Here is an 8313-nt window from a genome sequence, read left to right on the forward strand (position 1 = left end):
GGCTACTCCCCCTCCTCGTCTAATATATCTATTTGTGTGAAATAGTTTAAATCCATTTATTTGATATTCAGCTAATAGTTCTCTATTTTCTACATTCATCCAAGTTTCGGTATGTGTAATAATATCTATTTTTTCTGTGCAGACAAGAGAATTTAATTCGTTAATTTTATTTCTTAGACTTCTACTGTTAGTGTAATATACCCTAAGTGAATTGTTATTTTGAGACCCTTTTCTTTCTCTGATCATTTTGCCAATTCTTTTCTCCCACGAGCACATACTTCTATTACCTCCTTCCTCCAAATCAATTCCCATACCACTATCTACTAACAGTTTAAACCCAAACAAACACCTCTAACCACTGGTTCCAACGAGTTCGCAACAGCAACAACCCCAGCCCTCGATAGATGCACCCCATCACGAGCATACATTTCATTTCTTCCATAGAAGTGTTCCCAGTTGTCTATGAAAGATATTGCATTTGATTTGCAATATCTTTCCTTCCGGCAATTGACACCAAGTGCCCTCGACATCCATTCATTACCCACTCCCTTTCTTGGAAGAATGCCACATATGATCGGGATTCCTCCCTTGCTCCTAACTAATTCACTGGCTGTCCTGAATCTCTGTATTAGTTCCTCACTCCTAACTCGTCCAACATCATTACCCCCTGCACTAATACAAATAATGGGTTTGTTCCCATTTCCCGTCATAATATAATTCATGTTTCCAACAATATCACCAATTCCAGCTCCCGGATAGCAAACCCTTAATCTGTTCCCCCTATCTCTGGCACAAAACGTTCTGTCTAAATACCTCACCTCACTTCATTCATATGTTGAACTAGCTGTCCCCGGCCACGCGTTGCTGTTGCCGTTGACAGCCACAACAACGTCCCAGGAAAGAGCCTTGAGGCACTCCACTTACAACATTTTCCCAGTCTAACTTAACCCCATTCATACTAACTTCTTGCTTCCTTTTTAGAGTAAGAGTCTTGTATGTAAACAAGAATGAGTTTCGTTGCATTATTGCCAATATAAAATATTTTTGGCAATAATGTATAAAATATATATATTATATATATACAATTATATATAAAATATATATCTTCTGTATATTTTTCAGTGTTGATCCCGATCAGCGAGATTCTGGATGAGTTAACATTGGGCGAAATAATATATGCATTATTATAATATAACATTTATTGTAAACATTGTGTAATTATACACTGTGCGTAATATAAAGTTTTGATCGTATATTAAGCCATTTGAACATTAAAATGTTCATATTGAAATATATGAAATACATATATTGAAATATATGAACATTTATTGTTCATATATTTCAACATATATTGAAATATTTGTACCTCCTGTTACCTCTCTTTGGCCGGAGAGGTAACAGGACAGGCTGTTGAGACATGGGACAGCCTGCCTCTCACGGATGGACGGAAGGATGTAGGCTGGACGCAAGGACGCAGGCTGGAAGCAAGGATATACGTTGCTTCCAGACCCAATCTAGACGTAACTTCCTGAAACAGTCTGGACTCGATTCTTCATGTGAATTACTCAAGGATACTGTTTGACGCATACTGAAGCAGGCTGGACGGAACATACTGAGCAGGCCGGACGTGACATACTGAAGCAGGCTGGACGTTAAATACTGAAGCAGGCCGAGCGTAACATACCGAAGCAAGCTGGACATAACTTACTATAACAGGCAGGAATCTGGCCCGTACGTAAATTACTGAAGCAGGCTTGAAGTATTCTACTGGAGCAGGCTCGCCGTATCCTGCTGAACCAGGCTCGCCGTATCCTGCTGAAGCAGGCTCGCCGTATCCTACTGGAGCAAGCTGGACGCATTTTACTGGAGCAGGCTGGGCGTATCCTGCTGAAGCAGGCTGGACGCATCTTACTGGAGCAGGCTGGACGCATCTTACTGGAGCAGGCTGGACGCATCTTACTGGAGCAGGCTGCACGCATCTTACTGGAGCAGGCTGGACGCATCTTACTGGAGCATGTTCGACGCATCTTACTGGAGCAGGCTGGACGCATCTTACTGGAGCAGGCTGGACGCATCTTACTGGAGCAGGCTGGACGCATCTTACCGAAGCGTGTTGGACGCATCTTACTGGAGCAGGCTGGACGCATCTTACCGAAGCGTGTTGGACGCATCTTACTGGAGCAGGCTGGACGCATCTTACTGGAGCAGGCTGGATGCATCTTACTGGAGCAGGCTGGATGCATCTTACTGGAGCAGGCTGGATGCATCTTACTGGAGCAGGCTGGATGCATCTTACTGGAGCAGGCTGGATGCATCTTACTGGAGAAGGCTGGATGCATCTTACTGAAAAAGGCTGGATGCATCTTACTGAAGCTGGTTGGACGCATTTTACTGAAGCAGGCTGGACGCATCTTACTGAATCAGGCAGGGTGACTACGACTGATTCAGGTTGGATGCATCTTACTGAAGTAGGCTGGATGTATCTTACTGCAGCAGGCCGGACGACTTCGATTGATGCAGGCCGGACGAATTCGACTGATGCAGGCTGGATGCATATTACTGAATCAGGCAGAACGACTATCACTGATTTAGGCTGGATGCATCTCACTGAAGAAGGCTGGATGCATCTTACTAAAGCAGGCCGGACGACTTCGATTGATGCAGGCTGGACGAAATCGACTGATGCAGGCTGGATGACTACGACTGATGCAGGTCGCCCGCTAATCTGCCCGACCGTTGCTGGTGTAGACTGGCTGAAGTGGTCCATGATACACTTCCTTGTGAAGGAGAGTAAAGACCAATGAATCACAGGAAGAATTGTACAGGACTGAAGTAGGCAGATTATTATACAGGACTATATTAGACAGACTGTAATATATCCGTGTCACCACACCTTACTGGTCACGTGAAAACGTTCTTAGAACACAAACACAGGAAATTGTAGAGTGCGCTTTTGTCCCATTAGAGGCTGCGGTTTATTTCCCCCAAACTCTTTAAATATATATATATATATATATCCAGTCAGCTTCAGTTTTATATATGTATATATGTATATATATATATATATATATATATATATATATATATATATATATATATATATATATATATATATATATATATATATAGTTGTGCAATAATTGGCTGTTGATTGCTGGTGTTGACTTCTTGATGTGTAGTGCCTCGCAAACGTCAAGCCGCCTGCTATCGCTGTATCTATCGATGATTTCTGTGTTGTTTACTAGGATTTCTCTGGCGATGGTTTGGTTATGGCAAGAGATTATATGTTCCTTAATGGAGCCCTGTTGCTTATGCATCGTTAAACGCCTAGAAAGAGATGTTGTTGTCTTGCCTATATACTGGTTTTTTTGGAGCTTACAGTCCCCAAGTGGGCATTTGAAGGCATAGACGACGTTAGTCTCTTTTAAAGCGTTCTGTTTTGTGTCTGGAGAGTTTCTCATGAGTAGGCTGGCCGTTTTTCTGGTGTTATAGTAAATCGTCAGTTGTATCCTCTGATTTTTGTCTGTAGGGATAACGTTTCTATTAACAATATCTTTCAGGACCCTTTCCTCCGTTTTATGAGCTGTGGAAAAGAAGTTCCTGTAAAATAGTCTAATAGGGGGTATAGGTGTTGTGTTAGTTGTCTCTTCAGAGGTTGCATGGCTTTTCAATTTCCTTCTTATGATGTATACATCATAAGGTTCTCCGTCGGCTTCGGGCTGTTTTTGACAAAACCAAGAAGACTTCCGAACTCCATATCAAAAACAGCCCGAAGCCGACGGAGAACCCTCTACAGCAGTCAAGCGTTGTATACATGTACACTTGCCCCCACGAAGGATGTAACCTTCAATGTAAGTACATAGGTATGACGTCGACCAAGCTGACGAGGCGTTTGACATGCCATCTTCAATCTGGTGCCCCTAGGAATCACATGAGACAAGCCCATGACATTACTCTAACAAGAGAAATGTTGAACAAGAATACTTGCATAATAGACAAAACCCAAGATTCAAGAAGATTACAAATTCTTGAGGCAATTCACATAAGAATAGAGCGACCTACCATGAACACCCAAATCACGGAACTATTTACTCTACCCACCATGAGAGTAAGGACAAGACAAGAACATATCGATGCCAACACAGAAGACAATGTCCAACATAACAGGCCAATTACACTGGATTAATCTTTGTGTTTAGATAGGAGATGCCTCGTATGGCCCAATAAGCCTTCTGCAGCCCCTATGTTTATCCCTTATGTATCCCCCCATGTTTTCACCTTCATTGTATTATCACCTGACCTAATGCGGGTATAAAATCAACTAGTATTGTAAGATCTGTTCACTTGAGAATGAACCATGGAGGTTCGAAACGTCGTGCAAATTATACAAATAAGTGTAATACACTCTATAGTAAATCACTTCTTTTCTTCACCTTAAAAGTACGAAAATGAGTTTTGGAGAACTCCTATTTCAATTAAGCCCTGATGCTAAGAAAATAGTTAGAGGGATAGAAGCCCTAAACCAGAAAATAATAAATACAGAATATGCGGTCATATTCAATGAAATATATATATATGTTTATATCACGAAAATAAACACATGATTAAGAATGTGACAATGTCAGACCACGGAGGAAAAATGAAACAGGAATTTCCTTAAGTACTTTCGTATATTAAATACATCTTCAGAAGGTCAAATACATCTTCAGAAGTGTCTGACATTGTCATATATATATATATATATATATTATATATATATAATATATATATATATATATATATATATATATATATATATATATATATATATATATATATATATATATATATATATATATATATATATATATATATATATATATATATATATATATATATATATATATATATATATATATATATATATATATATATATATATATATATATATATATATATATATATATATATATAATATATATATATATATATATATATATATATAATATATATATATATAATATATATATATATATATATATATATATATATATATATATATATATATATATATATATATATATATATTATATATATATAATATATATATATATATATATTATATATATATAATATATATATATATATATATATATATATATATATATATATATATAATATATATATATATATATATATATATATATATATATATATATATATATATATATATATATATATATATATATAATGTACGAAAGATTGAGAAAATTCGTGTTAGAATTATTAATCTTACTTTTTCGGTCATATTTAATAATATGTCTACACGAAAGACTGCTACCAAAATATACTAATATATATATATATATATATATATATATATATATATATATATATATATATATATATATATATATATATATATATATATATATATATATATATATATATATATATATATATATATATATATATATATATATATATATATATATATATATATATATATATATATATATATATATATATAACCTAAGCTTTTAATAATCAAGTAATTCATTTGTATTATCTAACTCGGTATAATTTGTCCCAAAAATCAACCACCTACTTCTAAACCACAATTTACCCTTATATATCAGGTTTGAGTAGCAACACTTGCAAATTTGTTGATGATACAAAAGTCAGTAGGGAAATAACAAAGAGGAAGACTCACTAACACTTCAAGTTTATCTAAATAGGGTTTTGAAATGGTCAAAAGATTGGGAGATGCAGTTTAATGCTGATAAATGTAAAGTTCTGAGGCTAGGTAATGATGATAGAGTTAAATGATACGAGCTTGATGGTGTTGAGATTGCGAAGTCGGATTGCGAAAGGGATCTGGGAGTTATGATTAGTAAGAATTTAAAACCATACGATCAATGCATGAATGTTCGTAATAAGGCAAATAGGACACTGGGATTTATTAATCGAAGCGTTAGTAACAAGACACCTGGTGTGGTTCTTCAGCTATATCTAACTCTGGTTAGGCCCTATTTAGATTATGCAGTTCAGTTTTGGTCGCCGTACTATAGAATGGATATAAATTCACGTGAACGTCTCGAGCGTAGGATGACTAAGTTAATTCCCCAAATTAGAAATCTTTCATACGACGAAAGATTAACAACGGTTAAGTTGCATTCACTGGAAAGGCGAAGAATTAGGGGTGACATGATAGAGGTTTACAAGTGGATGAATGGACATAACAAAAGGGATATTAATAGGGTATTAAAAGTATCAACACAAGACAGAACACGAAACACTGGGTATAAATTGGATAAGTTTAGATTTAGGAAATACTTGGGTAAATACTGGTTCAGTAACAGGGTTGTTGATTTGTGGAGCGGATTACCGCGTATCGTGGTAGAGGTGGAGTCCCTCGATTGTTTCAAGCGTTGGTTGGACATGTATATGAGTGGGATTGGGTGGTTATAAATAGGAGCTGCCTCGTATGGGCCAATAGGCCTTCTGCAGTTGCCTTTGTTCTTATGTTCTTCCGTGTTAATTTCCCTACCGATTTTTGTATTATCTGCAAATCTGCAGATGTTGCTACTCAAACCTGAATTTTAATCATTTATATATATTATAAACAACAGAGGTCCCAGGACAGAGCCTTGAGGCACTCCACTAACAACATTATCCCACTCCGACTTAACCCCATTTATACTAACTCTGTTTCCTTTGGAATAGCCATGCCCTAATCCAACTTAATATTGCACCCCCAATACCATGAGCCTCTATTTTTTTAATCAGTCTTTAATATCTTGAGGATTTTATTTTATTATTAACATCTTTATTGACAAAATTAATTACAATTTTGCCTAGTCTGAGGATTTCGATTAAGTCTTATTAAAGTGAGGATAATGCTGGTAATCACTGTCACCCAGGACAGAGAACATAAGAATATAAGAACAATGGTTAAGGGTTTGCTATCCGGGAGCTGGAATTGGTGATATTGTTGGAAACATGAATGATATTATGACGGGAAATGGGAACAAACCCATTATTTCTATTAGTGCAGGGGGTAATGATGTTGGACGAGTTAGGAGTGAGGAACTAATACAGAGATTCAGGACAGCCAGTTAGGAGCAAGGGAGGAATCCCAATCATATCTGGCATTCTTCCAAGAAAAGGAGTGGGTAATGAATGGATGTCGAGGGCACTTGGTATCAATTGCCGGCTGGAAAGATATTGCAAATCAAATGCAATATTGCCGCGTAACATTGTGGAGGTGGGGTCCCTCGATTGTTTCAAGCACGGGTTGGACAAGTATATGAGTGGGATTGGGTGGTTATAGAATAGGAGCTGCCTCGTATGGGCCAATAGGCCTTCTGCAGTTACCTTTGTTCTTATGTTCTTAATATCTTTCATAGACAACATAAGAACAAAGGCAACTGCAGAAGGCCTATTGGCCCATACGAGGCAGCTCCTATTTATAACCCCCTAATTCCACTCATATACTTGTCCAACCCGCGCTTGAAACAATCGAGGGACCCCACCTCCAGCACGTTACGCGGTAATTGGTTCCACAAATCAACAACCCTGTTACTGAACCAGTATTTACCCAAGTCTTTCCTAAATCTAAACTTATCCAATTTATACCCATTGTTTCGTGTTCTGTCTTGTGTTGATACTTTTAATACCCTATTAATATCCCCTTTGTTATGTCCATTCACCCACTTGTAAACCTCTATCATGTTACCCTCTAACTCTTCGCCTTTCCAGTGAATGCAACTTAAGCTTTGTTAATCTTTCTTCATATGAAAGATTTCTAATTTGGGGAATTAACTTAGTCATCCTACGCTGGACACGTTCAATTGAATTTATATCCATTCTATAATATGGCGACCAAAACTGAACTGCATAATCTAAATGGGGCCTAACTAGAGCAAGATATAGCTTGAGAACCACACCAGGTGTCTTGTTACTGTTGTTGTTGTTAAAGATTTAGCTATTCAGGACGGTGTGTCCATGTAGCACGGGCTATGGTGAGCCCGTAATTGAGTTTGGTGATATACATGATAACCTTTTTCCTGTGATGTTTAGGTCTAAGTTTAAAATGGAGGAGAGGACTTCTCCTTTTTCCCTGCTTATTTTGTCGCTTCTGTTTTATTGCACTGGTTTTAATCTTGTTTTATTAACATTATCTTGGTGGCGGATGTAGATGCAGAATGCTCACTAATGAGTCCCATTCCTCAACAGCTTTTCTAATCATTGTAGTCGCGGTGGAATGTGCATCTAATGCAGCTGCTGTCGTTGGATTAATGTTGAGTTTGATGCGCAGGGGTTCAGTAGCTT

The sequence above is a fragment of the Procambarus clarkii genome, chromosome 48 (genome assembly GCF_040958095.1).
Source record: "Procambarus clarkii isolate CNS0578487 chromosome 48, FALCON_Pclarkii_2.0, whole genome shotgun sequence".
Lineage (NCBI taxonomy): Eukaryota > Metazoa > Arthropoda > Malacostraca > Decapoda > Cambaridae > Procambarus > Procambarus clarkii.